This window comes from Psammomys obesus, unplaced genomic scaffold (assembly GCF_907164565.1).
Source record: "Psammomys obesus unplaced genomic scaffold, mPsaObe1.curated_primary_1811, whole genome shotgun sequence".
Classification (NCBI taxonomy): domain Eukaryota; kingdom Metazoa; phylum Chordata; class Mammalia; order Rodentia; family Muridae; genus Psammomys; species Psammomys obesus.
This window is the reverse complement of record NW_026585894.1, coordinates 935,033-951,524: the sequence shown is the minus strand read 5'-3', so window position 1 is coordinate 951,524 and position 16,492 is coordinate 935,033.

Sequence of the window (16,492 nt, the reverse complement as noted above, 5' to 3'; positions counted from 1 at the left end):
TATATATATATATATATATATATATATATATATATATATATTGCCAATTCTTAATGTTTAGAACTGAAACATAGTGACAAATGGGCTTTGCAGTCATGATATAAATACTGTGACAGGCACTCCAATCCTGACATGTGACATTGCTCTTAAGAGCACTAGCTAAATCACATTCTGATGTTTATCTATGGCACTGAGTATGAGAGCCTTGTTCTCTGAGGACATAGATTAAAGCAGCTAATGCTAATGCTGTACCATCCCATCTGCCATGTAAAAGATGACAGTGATCATATTTGGAAGTGCTTTAATCCTTTTGATGTAATTTGTCCACTGGCTAATTTATGAACCTTTAATTTCACCATTTACACCTAATAAGAGCACATCTTCTATATTGAAGAATGATAAATTTCAGTGATAAATGATTTTTGATGTAGGCTGAATTATCAGCTATTTCCAGTCTTCATCTAACGTATTGACTCACAGAAGTCATGAATTTTCTGTAGTGCAACAGATTCTAATCAGGAATGAGTACACATACTTCCTGTAAAACAAATATGCTTCAACCTGATAACACAGAAAGGCAAATACAATTTCTTTCAAACACAAATAAACCCTTTTATTATTGTGATGCTAGTGCTGGTATTCTTTTTAAAGTTCTTGTCTGTACAGATTTTGGCCCACTCCTATACCAAAAAGGCAACATATAAAATTGCAACACTAAAAATGTAATTAAAAGACAACCTATCCCACACCTATTATAAAGACTACATAAAAGCACACACACACAAAACTAAAACAAAACAAAACATATGATAACCATTGATGAGGATATGGATAAAATGCAATCCCTGTTCCCTGTTTTTGAGAATGTAAATTGGTGAAGCCATTATGTAAAATCTTATGAAGTTTTCCTTTAAACTATTAAACAATGAATTATAATATGATCCTATAATCACACTTCTGCATATTAATCCATAGAATATAAAGTAGTTATGTGGAATAGATGCTTATATGCCTATGTTTATTATAGTATCATTCAAGTATATACAATCTAAAATGTTTAATACCAGATGAATGAGTGGAGAGATAAAGAAAAATCTGTCATATGTATGTTATGTTTTGTATTTTATGTGTAACCTAAGACAAGGGCTTAAAGTGAATCATACCTTTCCATCTTGTGATGATGTTATTTAAAAAAGTATGGAACCTTTAAAGAGTTGTGACTGACAGGCAAAAGTACGACACCAGGGTCAGGTCTTTAAGAATTATGTACTATGAGTTTGAGCTGCTCTCTTTGCTTTCTGATCTGCTGTGGTGTGAATAGTCTGAATCACGCACCCCCATCCCACAGATATAAACACTCTGCCATACTTCCCAGTAAAGGTGGACTGAAAGCCTCTATAATCTTGATCAAGATTAAACCTCTCCTCTTTTAAATTGTTTCTGTGACATATTTTCCTCATAGCATCAGGGAAATAAGTAATACAATATGTACAATAGAACACCATTTAGCCTTTAAAAGAAACAAACTCTGTCATGTTACAACATGGCTAAACCTCATGGAAAATATGGTAAATTAATCTAGTTAATTACAAAATGGAAAATATGCACATGTAACATCTAAAGTGGTCAAACTAATAGAAACAAAAAGAATGTGGATGTCAAGTGGTGGTGTCATGAAATACTTCAAAAATCTGTTATTCAGTAATAATTACCTAATTTTATACTGTACACTTAAAATTTAATTATGTGGTAAATTTCATAGTATGTAAGTTTTACCATAACAAAACGATCATTATTTATTTGAAGAGACATCATCAGTTGTTGCATGAGTCTGGCTGTAATGGATTTGTGTTATGCTAGTGACACCCCATAAATAAGGAAAAGAAGACCCAGGCTAGTACTGGCATAATTTCTAGCACCTTTTTAATTTTAGCATTTTCAAAATGTTTTAGGCTATCCTACTTCTCCTTTTTAATGAGAAAACGAAGGCTTTATCTTGGAACATACTGAAAAGCCACTTGAATTTTTGTGCCTTTCAAAACAAGTCAAGTATGGCAAAGTCCTAGAAAACTCACAGGCAGATAGACTAGTAATGAAGTGGAAAGTCAGTGTGCCCTTTTTCATTTGAACTTCCATAATAAAATTCCTTACATGGTGTAGCTTATAAACAGTGTAAATTACTTCTATGTTCTCTGAAGTCTGGACAACTAAAATTAGGCTGCCAACATGGTAAGATTCTATTTAAGCCACTTGGTGTCAGAGAATAATGTGTTGGTATCCTATTGGAAAACAAAACAAAAACAAAAACAAAAATAAACCATGAAAACAAAAAAAAATGTGAGCTTGTTCTCTTGAGTGACCTTCATTTATAAGTCATGAATCCCAAGTTTGATCTACTCACTCCGTAGAGACCATGCCTTCTGTGATTGTCGACTATCACACAGAGGTGGATAATATTTCCATATGAACTGGAGAAAAGCAAAATTCAATGCACTGTACAGGTCTTAAATTCCACCACTGGACTGGCCAGGCCATTAGTTCTATAGAGTGTGGAACCAACAATTTTCAGGACAAATAATAATAGGATTAATAATGTCTGATGAAGAAAGCCCCAGCATTTCAGAAGAATATATTTGACTGATCTCATTCATCAAATGTCATTTGCTCATCTTCTGATATTGTGGCAAAGTGGCAGAGAAATGTGGCCAGTGAGACTAAAGGACAAGAAATACATTGACCTGAGCTCTAGATCAATATTCCGCATGCTACAAAACTATAAATCTTTGAGCATTATAGAAGAATTTTAATCCAGCAATATGGCAAGGAATCACATCCTAAGACTTATGTCTGTTTGATCCAACTGTAATAGAGACACACCCTTAGTACACACTTTTAATCACTCTGGCTGGAATATAGACATGCCTTTAGTATACACTTTTAATCCCGAACAATGATGTCTAATTGAGGGAGAGACAAAGTGATGAATGGAAGATAGATTTGACAGAATGACTCAGAGATATTACATGTCCAACTCTTATGAGAATAGACATGAAAGAGGCTACAAGGAAAAAGAGAGAGAAAATTCAGTTTGGTGTAATTCAGTTGAGTGCAACTGACATCAGTTAAGTTCACGTAGTTCCTTTCAGTTTTTTTCAGTCAGTTCAGTCAGTGAAGTTCAACTCCACTTTTTTCCAACCAGGGCAATTCAGTGAGAAATTAGTTTGAATTAGTCTCATTGGAGCAGAGTTTTGAACCAGAACAACTGAGTTGATCCAGCCAGTCCTAGTTCAGAAAAGATGAGAAAGAGCAAGCTTACGTAGCACTAAGTCTCAGAGGCAATAAACATTCTAGGTTTAAGTTAGCAGAAGGAGCTGGAAGCTGAAGCCTTCAAGTTCTGGGTTTGCAGCGTACAGAAGCTAGAAACTTCCAGGCCTAGACCTAGGGATAGTTAGAATGAAGACAGAAACACTCTGGACTCAGCCCAAACCATGTATTCATACATCTTAGATATGGCTATCATTACATCCTTTCCTCTAAGGACAGAAAAACAATATCTACAGAGCATCTATGGATTTTATGCTGAATATTTAACATGGACTGAATAATGAGAAACAGTGGTCATTATTAGGGGTTCCATAGTCTGCGAGAAAAGGTTGAAACTCCAGTTCTCACTGGTTTTCTCAGTCTGTCATGGTGTGGCCCTGTATCCTCATCTACCTAATTGGGATAAACAATAACACTCCAAAATTAACACTTGCATGACATAAAAATATTTGGTAAACATCACATAAATGCTACATTTTTCAAATATGTATAGATGTTATTTTTATCATAATACTGAAATAAAAACAGAATTTAAAATGTAATTTAATTTGAATTTTAGTCACTTCATTTGTACAATTAAATTATGGCAACAAAATGAATAGCTTCTCTAAAGAGGACTTGTCTCTCTATACAAAACAAAACTCTCCTTTATGCTACTGGTACATGATCTTGGTGCTTCTCCAGATATTTTCTTTCATAGAGTCTGGTATTAGGCACTGGGTGACTACAGCCTTACATGTTATCTGCTCTTATTTGTAAAGTATTTAAAGATATTTGTTAAGTCTACAATTATTCATGGCCCAAAGGTACTACACTTTCTTAGCTGTGAAATCTGCAACAGATTATTTTCTCTCCCTAAAATTTATTTTTTCATCTGTAAATGGCATTTAACTCATAGATGCCTAGATTATTTTGTAAATTAGAGGAATGATAAATAGCATCACCTGACACAATGTCTGTCACACAGGAAGTGCTCAGGAAATGTTCACGTTTCTTCTGTCTCATGAGGTAACTTGAGAAATGGCTATATCACTTGTCCTAAACCTATAAACATGAGAAGTCACACATAGTTCCATGGTATTCACAGGAGGTAAAACATTACTACTATCATCTATAAACAAAGGGAATACAAATTCGATATCACAAAGCATACCTAAGCCAGGGACTCCTGTCCTGTATGAGAATGGACTCAGGACATAGACACTGGTTAGAGAAGAAAGTGTAGCCTAGATAACGGAGTGATTCATAATTTAATAAGGCTGGGTGTCAACATTTAGTTATGGATATGGTTCTGGAAAGGTACATTCTATATCAATATCCTTTAGACAAACATACAAGCCCCCAAGGCCAAAGGGAAAATAAGCAGGTTCTGAGTGCTGGGATGAAAGATGGGAGCACAAACAGAGGGAGAGCAGGAAAATCAAGTAACCCCAAACATGACACACTAAGTTGTAATCTCATCCCTGTGGTTTACATGGCGTACATACATAAAGAACACTGCAGTGATGATGATAAATCATACCATGGCAGGAATCAGGAATGCCATAAGCTTCCCAGATAATGGGTACACATCAAATTCTGACACAGAGGGGAGAGAACAAGACAGGGAAAAAAAGTACCACTCCTAAAGTTTCTAGTCCAATGGGTGATAGGTAACAGAAGAACATTCAATATCAGGCAGTGATGATAATACAAAATAAATGTACCAGGATAAGAGGTCTAGTGATCAAAGAATTAAGGACAGGGGTAAAACTACTCTGAACGGAAATGATGCTGAGAAGGTGGTTTTCCAGACAGGAATGCATGTGACAGGGTAACAAGCCTTGCAAAGATGTGGTACAAAGATTCCAGAGAAATGATAGAGCAAGTGCAAAGACATCAAAGCACGAACAAACTTGGAAAATTCAGGAATTACACTAAAAGAAGCATGTGGGTTATAATGAAGAGAAAAGAGGATAGAAATGTGGTCAATGACTGATTATATATACGACTGCTAGTAATCTGCTTGCTTGTAGCTGCCACAATCTCTTGCCTAGAATCCTATTATAACCTCCTTAATTGGTCTTTCAGCTTTTGCTCTTTGTCTCTGATCTATTTCACTGTTCCCCAAATATTATTGTGCATTAGAATCATCTAGTAAACTTTTATTCAGTATTTTTATTAATTTATGTATGTAATTTTTGTCTATAGATAGCAATATTACAAATAAAAGTACAGTGCATTGAGTAGTTTAGCATAGACTATTAGTTGTCAGGGTCCAAAGAAAGTAAGGTCAGTAGGATAGGTTTGAGGCTGATCAGTGGGGACTAAATTACATACCAAAATAAACAAGCTGTGATATGTTTTTGGCAAGCACAAATAGTAGAATCACTATAAAAATGGAAGTAGAAAAGAGGGAACAAGTCAGGAAGCTGACACAGAGGACCTCTGAAAGGCTCTGCCCTGCAGACTATCAATGCAGATGCTGAGACTTACAGGCAACCTTTGAGCAGAGTGCAGGGAATGTTATGAAAGAAGTGGGAAACCATAAGATCTGGAGAGGACAGGACCTCCACAAGGAGAGCAACAGAACCAAAAAATCTGAGCACAGGGCTCTTTCCTGAGACTGATACTCCAACCAAAGACCCTTCATGGAGATAACCTAATACCCCCGCACAGATGTAGCCCATGGCAATTCAGTATCCAAGTGGGTTCCACTGTAATAGGAACAGGGACTGTCTGTGACATGAACTGATTGGCCTGTTCTTTAAATACCTCCCACTGAGGGAGAAGCAGCATTACTAGGCCACAGAAGAAGACAATGCAGCCAGTCCTGATGAGACCTAATTGACTAGGATCAGAAGGAAGGAAAAGAAGTCTTCCCCTATCAGTGGACTTGGGGAGGGGCATGCATTCAGAGGGTGGAGGAAGGGACGGATTGGGACAGGAAGAGAGAGGAAACCACGGGGGAGATACAAAGTGAATAAAGTGCAATTAATAAAGAATTTTAAAAAATGAGTAAGGTTCAAAAGCAGGAGTATACCACATATTTTGGATAATTATTCAGTTTCTTAAAATATAAAACAGTAACTTTAGCTTTTGAAAAAGAAGAGGAGATTGATAGTAGTAATTAAGGAATTAAAAGATATGAGGCTACATCCTTTTCGACCAAGAAACTAGGCAGGTTAGATACTCCAACACAGCACATTGCAAAAAAGAGTAATATAAAAGGAAAAGCACAGGACAGTGTCACATATGTATTGGATAATATGTACATGTAAGTTAAAAATTAAACATGGCTGCACATTAAGCCATTCAAAGGTGACTTTAAAAGGCAGCAGTGAAAGTAAGTGAATATTTCCAGTGATGCATCAGGTCATCTGAGAAAAAAAAATCTGAGGGTTAAAATAATATAACAACAGAAATTCACAATCAAACAGGTGAAGCAAATGAATAAAGAATAAAATAGTTCAAAACATGAAAAGAGAATTAGAATCAATAAAGGAAAACATAAACTGAGGGAATACTGGAGATGAAGATCATAGAGAAGAAATCAGAAACTACAGAGGTAAGCATCACAAACAGAAAAGAAGAAATGGAGAAGAGAATCTCAGGCACTTAAGTTACAATTGCAGAAATTGATATATCTCTCAAAGAAAAAGTAAAATCAGAAAATTTCCAGACACAAAACATCCAAGAAATCAAGAGCACCATGAAAAGAAGAAAACTAAGAATAATAGGAATAGAGGAAAAGGAAGATTTCAGGCTCCAAGGTACAGAAAATATTTTCAAAAAATCATAGAAGAAAATTTTCGGGGACGGAGCCAAGATGGCGACTAGCACGCACAGTTTCTGAGCTGTGGAAGAGCAGAACGCCTGAGTGGGTGAGTGGAAGGACTTTTCAAGCCAGGGAAACGACAGGGAGGCTTTCTAAACCACAGGGAACTTCACAGGAGGTGAGAACATTGGTCTCCAGTCACCCGTGGACCGGATCTTTTGTTCTCCCAGTACTCCCCTTTCTTGGACCTCCCTCCTCCTCAGCACAGCCAGGTTATCAAGATTCTCAGCTCAGAGCTCACAGCCAGGGGTCTGCAGTGGCTAAGACAGGTCCCCTAGCCCCTTAGAGGCAACTGCCAGCTGTACCAGTCTTGGAGTCCTAGACCTACGACACCATCCTCCCAGAGTCCCGGGTCTGCTAGCTGCCACACTGACTCCACAGGGTCTCTCAGCCACTGACTGAACAGCCAGCCCAAATCCCAGCTTCCAGCTGCAGCTGGACTTCCTTACCTGGCGGGTGCAGCAACACTGAGCTGGCAGAGTACATCAGTCCTCCTGCAGACTAAGCAGGAATAAACAAGAGAGAAGAGAGTCTGAATACCCTGATCCCTGCCAATGTGACCTGCTTGAGAGTGAATGGGCCCTTGAGTATCTACAGAACTTCAGATCCAGGGTCCTTCTAAAATAGAAGCCAGGCATCGGACAGCTCCCACCCACATACCCAATGTGGGAAACAGAGGATCACTTGGGACATTGAAGCCCCTGCTCTGCGGTTCCTGAACCATGGCACCATTCTCCCAGGGTCCCTGGTCTGCTAGCCACCATACTTGCTCTGCAGAGTTGACCAGCCACTGACTAAACGGCCCACCCAAACCCTCAGTGACAGATAATAAACTATATACCCACCAAAGCCCAGCAAACCTACCATACAAGCTAGGCACACCAGGCTCTGGGCCTCTGAAGACTGAAGAGCACAGTAGAGAGCACCCAGAACTTCCTAGAAGGCATCTGGACCATCATCCCATTCTCCAGTTGCAGATGGACTTCCTAACCTGGCAGCTGGAGCAGCACTGAGCTGGCAGAGCATATCAGCCCTCCAGCATAAGATCAAGCAGGGCCAAAATAGAGAGCAGAGAACCCAGATACCCCAATCCTTGTTGATGTGACCTGCTTGAGAGTGAGTATGCCCTTGAGTGTCTACAGAGCCCCAGATCCAGGGTCCTTATAAAACAGAAGCCAAGCATAGGACCCCTCTCACCCACATACACACTGTGGGAAATGGAGGGTCACTTGGGACACTGAAGCACATGCTCTTCCAGGTCCAACTGAGAAGTAAGGCAGTTAATACCAGAAATTGCACAGCGACCATCACCAGTGTTTGCTAAATATACAGTGCATGCACAAATAACCACCTAGAAGACTGCAAGGCAGAGTCCCTCAAACACACTAAAGGTTTCAACATTCTCTATAATTCTGTACCTCGAAAAACACTTCCACACACACTTCCACACACACACATACACAACTTGCACACGTGAGCCTGCATTTGCCCTTCTGTGCCCATGTACTTTCCTTCCACAGGTATAGATAGTGCACCAATGCACACGCTGAGGCCATGAGACCATTTTCAGCTTCCTGAAGAATTCTTCAGATGCCAGAGAGAGGCAGTACCAGTCTGAATTGCAGAATCCAGAAACAAACAGGGAAGTTTTCAGATAAGCCAATAGCTAGGTGTAGGCAAAAGAACACATCCAACATAAATCACAACACCATGACTTCACCAGCAACCTCCAATACTCATGGATACTCCAATTCATCAGAAGCACAGGAAAATGACTTTAAAGCTATGCTTACCCAATTATTTGAGGCTCATAAAGAGGAAACAAACAATTCTCTCAGAGCAATAGCCATGCAAATTCAGACAGTTAAAGAGGAAATGAAAAAATCTATCAAAGATTTGGCCAGTCAATTGGAGGCAAAGAAAAAAGAAATGGGCAAAATTCTTAAAGAAACACAGGCAAATATGGCCAAACAAATAGAGGCACAAATAGAGATACAATTAGTGGCATAGGGAGAGGAAATGAACAACAACAACAAAAAAATAGAGACCATTTTAGAGAGACAGGTATCCACATTCAAACAGATGAAGGAAATGGTGCAAGGCATGAAAACAGAATTAGAATCAATAAAAAAACAAAAACAAAAACTGAGAAAACCCTGAAGCTGGAGAACTTGGAGAAAAGATCAGGAACCACAAAGGTAAGCATCACCAACAGAATACAAAAGATGGAAGAGAGAATGTCTGGAGCTAAAGATACACTCACAGAAACTGATACTTCTCTCAAAGAAAAAGTAAAATCAGAAAATTCCCAAACACAAAATAACCGAGAAATCAAGGATGCCATGAAAAGAAGAAATCTAAGAATAATAGGAATAGAGGAAAAAGAAGACTCCAGGCTCCAAGGACCAGAAAATATTTTCAAGAAAATCATAGAAGAAAATTTTCCCAACTTAAAGAAAGAGATGTCCATAAATATACAAGAGGCCTACAAAACACCAAATAGACTAGATCAGAAAAGAAATCCATCATGTCACATCATAGTATAAACACTAAATCTACAGAACAAAGAAAAGGTATTAAAAGCATCAAGGGAAAAAGGCCAAGTAACATAAGAGGGTAGACCTATCAGAGTCACACCAGACTACTCATAAGAAAAAAATGAAAACCAGAAGGAACTGGGCAGGTGTCATGCAGACTCTAAGAGACACCAGATGCCAAGCAACTGGCATATACCCTGTTTTGCTATACCCTGCAAAGCTTTCAATCAACATAGATTGAGAAGACAAAACATTTCATGACAAAACTAAATTTATGCAATATCTACACACTAAACCAGCCCTACATAAGATACTAGAAAGAAAACTTCAATCTAATGAAAACAACTTCACCCAAGAAAACTCAATTCAGATATTGATACAGATAATATCCCAACAAAAATTAAAAGAAAACAAGCAGTGAAACACAGTAACATCACCAATTCCAATATAAAAGGAACTAACGTTCATTGCTCACTATTATCTATCAACATCAATGGACTCAACTCTCCAATAAAAAGAAACAGACTAACAGAACGGGTGCAGAAACAGGATCCAACATTCTGCTGCATCCAAGAAATGCACCTCTGCAACAAAGACAAACACTACCTCAGAGTAAATGGCTGGAAAAATATCTTTCAAGCAAACTGAACCAGAAAACAAGCTTGGGTAGCTATCCTAATTCTAATTAAATAGACTTTCAACCAAAATTAATCAAAAAAGATGGGAAGGGGCACTATATTCTCATGAAAGGAAAAATCCACCAAGAGGACATCACAATTTTAAACATTTATGCCCCAAATAAAAGAGTGCCTACATTCATAAAAGAAACATTATTAAAACTCAAATCACACATTGATCCCAACACTTTAATAGTGGGAGACATCAACACCACACTTTCTCCAAGGGACAGATCATCTAGACAGAAAGTCTGATTAAGAAAAGAAAGCACCATTTACCTGCAAATTTCATGATTCCCTTATTTTTCATTGCTGAGTAATACTCCATTGTATAGATGTACCACAGTTTTTGCATCCATTCTTCAGTTGAGGGGCATCTGGGTTGTTTCCAGCTTCTGGCTATTACAAATAAAGCTGCTACAAACATGGTTGAGCAAATGTCCTTTTTGTGTACTTGCACCTCTTTTGGGTAAGGAAATCATGAAATTTGCAGGTAAATGGTGGGACTTGGAAAGGATCATCCTGAGTGAGTTGTCCCAGAAGCAAAAAGACACACATGGTATATACTCACTCATATAAACATACAACATAGAATAAACCCACTAAAATCGGTACATCTAAACAAACTAAGCAAAAGAGAGGACCCTAACTAAAATGTTCAATCCCCATCCTGAAAGGCAAAGAGGATGGACATCAGAAGAAAAAGAAAATAGGAAACAACCTCGGAACCTGCTACAGAGGGCCTCTGAAAGCCAGAAGAAAACAGGAAACAACCTAGGAACCTGCCACAGAGGGCCTCTGAAAGCTTCTGCAGTATAGACTGTCAAAGCAGATGCTGAGCCTGATGGCCAACTGATGGGCAGATTGAATGGAATTTTATGTAAGAAGTGGGAAATAGTAAGAGCTGGAGGGGACCGGAACTCCACAAGGAGAGCAACAGAACAAGATCATTTGAACACAGGGAACTTCCCAGAGACTCATACTCCAACCAAGGACTATTCGTGGAGATGACCTGGAACCCCTGCACAGGTGTGGCCCATTGCAGTTCAGTGTCCAAGTGGGTTACATAGTAATGGGAAGAGGGACTGCCTCTGACATAATCTGATTGGCCTGCTCGTTGATCACTTCCCCCTGAGGGGGAAGCAGACTTATCAGGCCACAGTAGAGCACAATGCAGCCACTTTTGATGAGAACTGATAGACTAAGATCAGAAAGAAGAGGAGAACCTCCCCTATCAGTGGACTTGGGGAGTGGCATGCATGCAGAAAGGGGAGGGAGGGTGGGATAGGGAGGGGAGGAGGGAGGGGCTTATGGGGGGATACAAAATGAATAAAGTGTAATTAATAAAAAATTAAAAAAAAAAGAAATGAAAGCACTTACAGGGGTCCTAAATCAAATGGATCCAATAGATGTCTACAGAACTTTCCACCCAAACTCAAAAGAGTATACCTTCTTTTCAGCACCTCATGGAACCTTCTCCAAAATAGACCATATAGTTGCTCACAAAACAAGCCTCTACAGATACAAGAGGATTGAAATAATCCCCTGTATTCTGTCTGAACACCATGGACTAAAGCACCACCTCCACAACAATAGAATTAGAAAAAAAGCATACAAGCACATGGAAACTGAAAAACTTGCTGCTCAATGACAGCTGGGTTAAGGAAGAAATAAAGAAAGAAATTAAAGACTTCCTAGAATTCAATGAAAATGAAGGTACAACATTCCCTAATTTATGGGACACAATGAAAGCAGTGCTCAGAGGAAAATTCATAGCCCTCAGTGCCTTCAGGAAGAAATTTGTGATATCTCATACAAGCAACATAATGGCCCAACTGAAAGAGCTAGAAAAAAAACGAAGCAAATACACCCAAGAGGAGCAGACGGCCAGAAGTAATCAAACTCAGGGCAGAAATCAATCAATTAGAAACAAATAAAACTATTCAAAGAATCAATGAAACCAAGAGCTGGTTCGTTGAGAAAATCAACAAGTTAGACAAACCTTTAGCCAAACTAACTAAAAGGCAGAGAGAAACTATCCAAATCAGTAAAATCAGAAATGAAAAGGGGGACATAACTACAGACACTGAGGAAATCCAAACAATCATTACGTCATACTACAAAAGCCTATATGCCACAAAATTCAAAAATCTAAAAGAAATGGACAATGCCATCTACCAACGTTAAGTCAAGATCAGGTAGAGAGACTGAATAGCCTTATATCCCCAAGGAAATTGAAGCTGTCATTAACAGTCTCCCCTCCAAAAAAAACGATGGGCCAGATGGATTCAGTGCAGAATTCTACCAGATCTTTAAAGAAGGGCTAACTCCAATTCTCTCCAAACTATTCCACAAAATAGAAACAGAAGGAACATTACCAAACTCGTTCTATGAAGCCACAGTCACCTTGATACCTAAACCACACAAAGACCCAACCAAAAAAAGAGCACATCAGACCTATCTCTCTTATGATCATTGATGCAAAAATGTGCAATAAAATCCTTGCAAACCGAAGGCAAGAACACATCAAAGATATCATCCACCATGACCAAGCAGGCTTCATCCCAGGCATGCAAGGGTGGTTCAATATATGGATATCCATCAATGTAATCCACTACATAAACTAACTGAAGGAGAAAAACCACATGATCAACTTCTTAAATGCCAAAAAAGCATTTGACAAAATCCAACACCCATTCATGTTTAAAGTCTTGGAGAGATCAGGGATACAAGGCACATACCTAAACATAGTAAAGGCGATATACAGCATGCCTATAGCTAACATCAAACTCAATGGAGAGAAACTTAAATCAATCCTACTGAAATCAGGGACAAGACAAGGCTGCTTACTCTCTCCATATCCCTTCAACATAGTACTTGAATTCCTAGCTAAAGCCATAAGACAACTAAAAGAGATCAACTGGATACCAATCAGAAAGCAAGAAGTCAAAGTGTCACTATTTACAGATGATATGATAGTATACTTGAGTGATCCACAAAATTCAACCAGAGAACTCCTCCAGCTGATAAACACCTTCAGCAAAGTGGCAGGATACAAAATCAATGCAAAAAAAAAAAAAATCAGAAGCCATCCTGTATACCAAAGAAAAAAGGGCTGAGAAAAAAATCAGGGAAACAACATCCTTCACAATAGCCACTAATAACATAAAATACCTTGGGGTGACTCTAACCATGCAGGTGAAAGACCTGTTTGAAAAAAAAAAAAAAAAAAAAAAACTTTAAGTCTCTGAAGAAAGAAATTGAAGAAGATATCAGAAGATGGAAAGATCTCCCGTGCTCGTGGAATGGTAGGATTAACATTGTGAAAATGGCCATCCTGCCAAAAGGAATCTATAGATTCAATGCAATTCCTATCAAAATAGCAGCTCAGTTCTTTACTGACCTTGAAAGAAACATTCTCAGCTTCATACGGAGAAACAAAAAACGAGAATCGCCAAAATGATCCTGTACAACAACAGATCATCTGGAGATTTCTCCGTTCCCAATCTCAGCTGTAATACAGAGCAATAGTAATAAAAACTGCATGGTATTGGCATAGAAACAGAAAGGAAGATCAATGGAACCAAATAGAAGACCCAGAAATAAACCCACACACCTATGAATACTTGATTTTTGACAAAGAAGCCAAAACCATTCAATGGAAAAAAGACAGCATCTTCAACAAATGGTGCTGGTCCAACTGGATGTCTACGTGCAGATAAATAAAAATAGATAATGGACCAAACACCTGAACATAAAACCAGAGGCTCTAAATCGGTTAGAAGAAAAAGTGAGGAACAGCCTAGAACTCATCAGCAAAGGAGACAACTTCCTGAACAGAACACAAACAGCACAGACTCTAAGGGCAACAATCAATAAATGGGACCTCATGAAACTGAAAAGCTTCTGTAAAGCAAAAGACACTATCATCACAACCAAACGACAGCCTATACACTGGGAAAGGTTCTTCACCAACCCTATATCTAGCTGAGGGCATATATCCAGCATATTTAAAGAACTAAAGAAGTTAGAAAGCAATAAATCAAGTAATCCAATTAAAAATGGGGTACTGAGCTAAACAGAAAACTCTGTCGAGGAATATAGAATGGCAGAGAAACACTTAAAGAGATGCTCAACATCCCTAGCTATCAGGGAGATGCAAATCAAAATGACCCTGAGATTTCATCCTTATACCCATCAGAATGGCTAAGATGAATAGGTCAAGTGACAACAAATGCTGGAAAAGTTGTGAAGAAAAGGGAACACTCCTCCATTGCTGGTGGAAAAGTAAACTGGTACAACCACTTTGGAAATCTATCTGGCACTTTCTCAGACAATTAGGAATAGTGCTTTCTCAAGATTTAGCTATCCCACGCCTAGGCATATACCCAAAATTTGCTCAAGTAAAGTACACAAGTACATTTGCTCAACCATGTTTGTAGCAGCTTCATTTGTAATAGGTAGAACCTGGAACAACCCAGATGTCCATCAACGGAAGAATGGATACAGAAATTGTGCTATTTTTACACAGTGGAATACTATTCAGCAATCAAAAATGAGGAAATCATGAAATTTGCAGGCAGATGGTGGGATCTAGAAAATATCATTCTTTGTGAGGTATCCCAGTGGGAGAAAGACACACATGGTATATACTCACTTATATAGTCCTATAAGATATGATAAACATAATAAAATCTATACACTTAAAGAAGATAAACAAGAAAGAGGACCCAGGTTAAGATGATCAATCCTCACATAGAAAGTCAAATGTGAGGTGCATTCGACGTAGGAGAAAGCAAGTAACAGGACAGGAGCCTACCGCAGAGGGCCCCTGAATGAGTCTACCAAGCAGTGTATCAAAGTAGATACTAAGACTCATAACCAAACCTATGGCAGAGTTCAGTGAATTATATGAAAGAAGGAGTTACTATGACATGGAAAAAAAAGGATCTCCACAAGGACCAAATATATCTGGTCACAGGGGTCTTTTCTGAGACTGACACTCCACCAAGGACCAGGTATGGATGAAACCTAGAACCTCTGCTCAGATGAAGCCCATGGTAGCTCAGTAACCAATTGTTTTCCCATAGTAAAGGGAACAGGGACTGTTTCTGACAGAAAATCAATGGCAGGCTCTTTGACCTCCCCACCCCTCAAGGGAGGAGCAGTCCTGCTAGGCCACAGAGGAGGACTTTGCAGCCAGTACTGAAAATACCTGATAAAACAGGGTCAGATGAAAGGGGAAGAGGTCCTCTCCAATCAGTGGACATGGAAAGGGGAAAGGGAGGAGTTGAGAGAGATTGGAGAGTGAGGGTTTGGGAGGGAATGAGGGAATGGGATACAGCTAGGATACAGAATCAATAAAATGTAGCTAATTAAAATAATAAAAAGGAAATATTAAAAAAAGAAAATTTTTCCAATTTTAAAAAACATTGTGTCCTTAAACATACAAGAGGATTACACAGCACCAAATAAATTAGATTAGAAAAGAAGTTCTTCCCACCACATAATAATCAAAATACTGAATCTACAGAACTAAGAAAAATAAAACATTAAAATCAGCAAGGGAAAAAGGCAAAGTAACATATAAAAACAGACCTACCAGAATCATACCAGACTGCTCAACAGAGAGTATGAAAGCCAGAAAGGCCTGCACAGATACCATGCAGACACTAAAGGACCACTGATGCCAATCCAGACTATTATGACCAACAAAACTTTCAATCAGCATAGATGTAGAAAACAAAATATTCCATGACATAATTAAATTTAAACAATATACATCCAGAAACCCAGTCCTACAGAAGATGCTAAAAAAACAACTACAAGGGGGCCAAGATGGCAGCACCGGGAGAACACCCTGTCTGAGAAGCGGGACAACACACTCCATGCAGCGACCAGGAGACTGAACTCTGGGCCCTAAATCAACAGCAATCGATCGTGTTTCCCAGGTGAGTGGAGGCTCCCAAGGCCTGGGAATCGGTCGGGTCCACTCTCGGCTGCCCAGCCAGAACCAGGAAGAGAACGCGGCTAACTCGGGCTTTGGGTCTCCAGGCTGGTGCAGCAATCCTGCTTGTCCTGATCACTTTCCCAGGCTGATTGGTGGACACAAGAGTGCCTGAGGCTGAGAGTCCCAG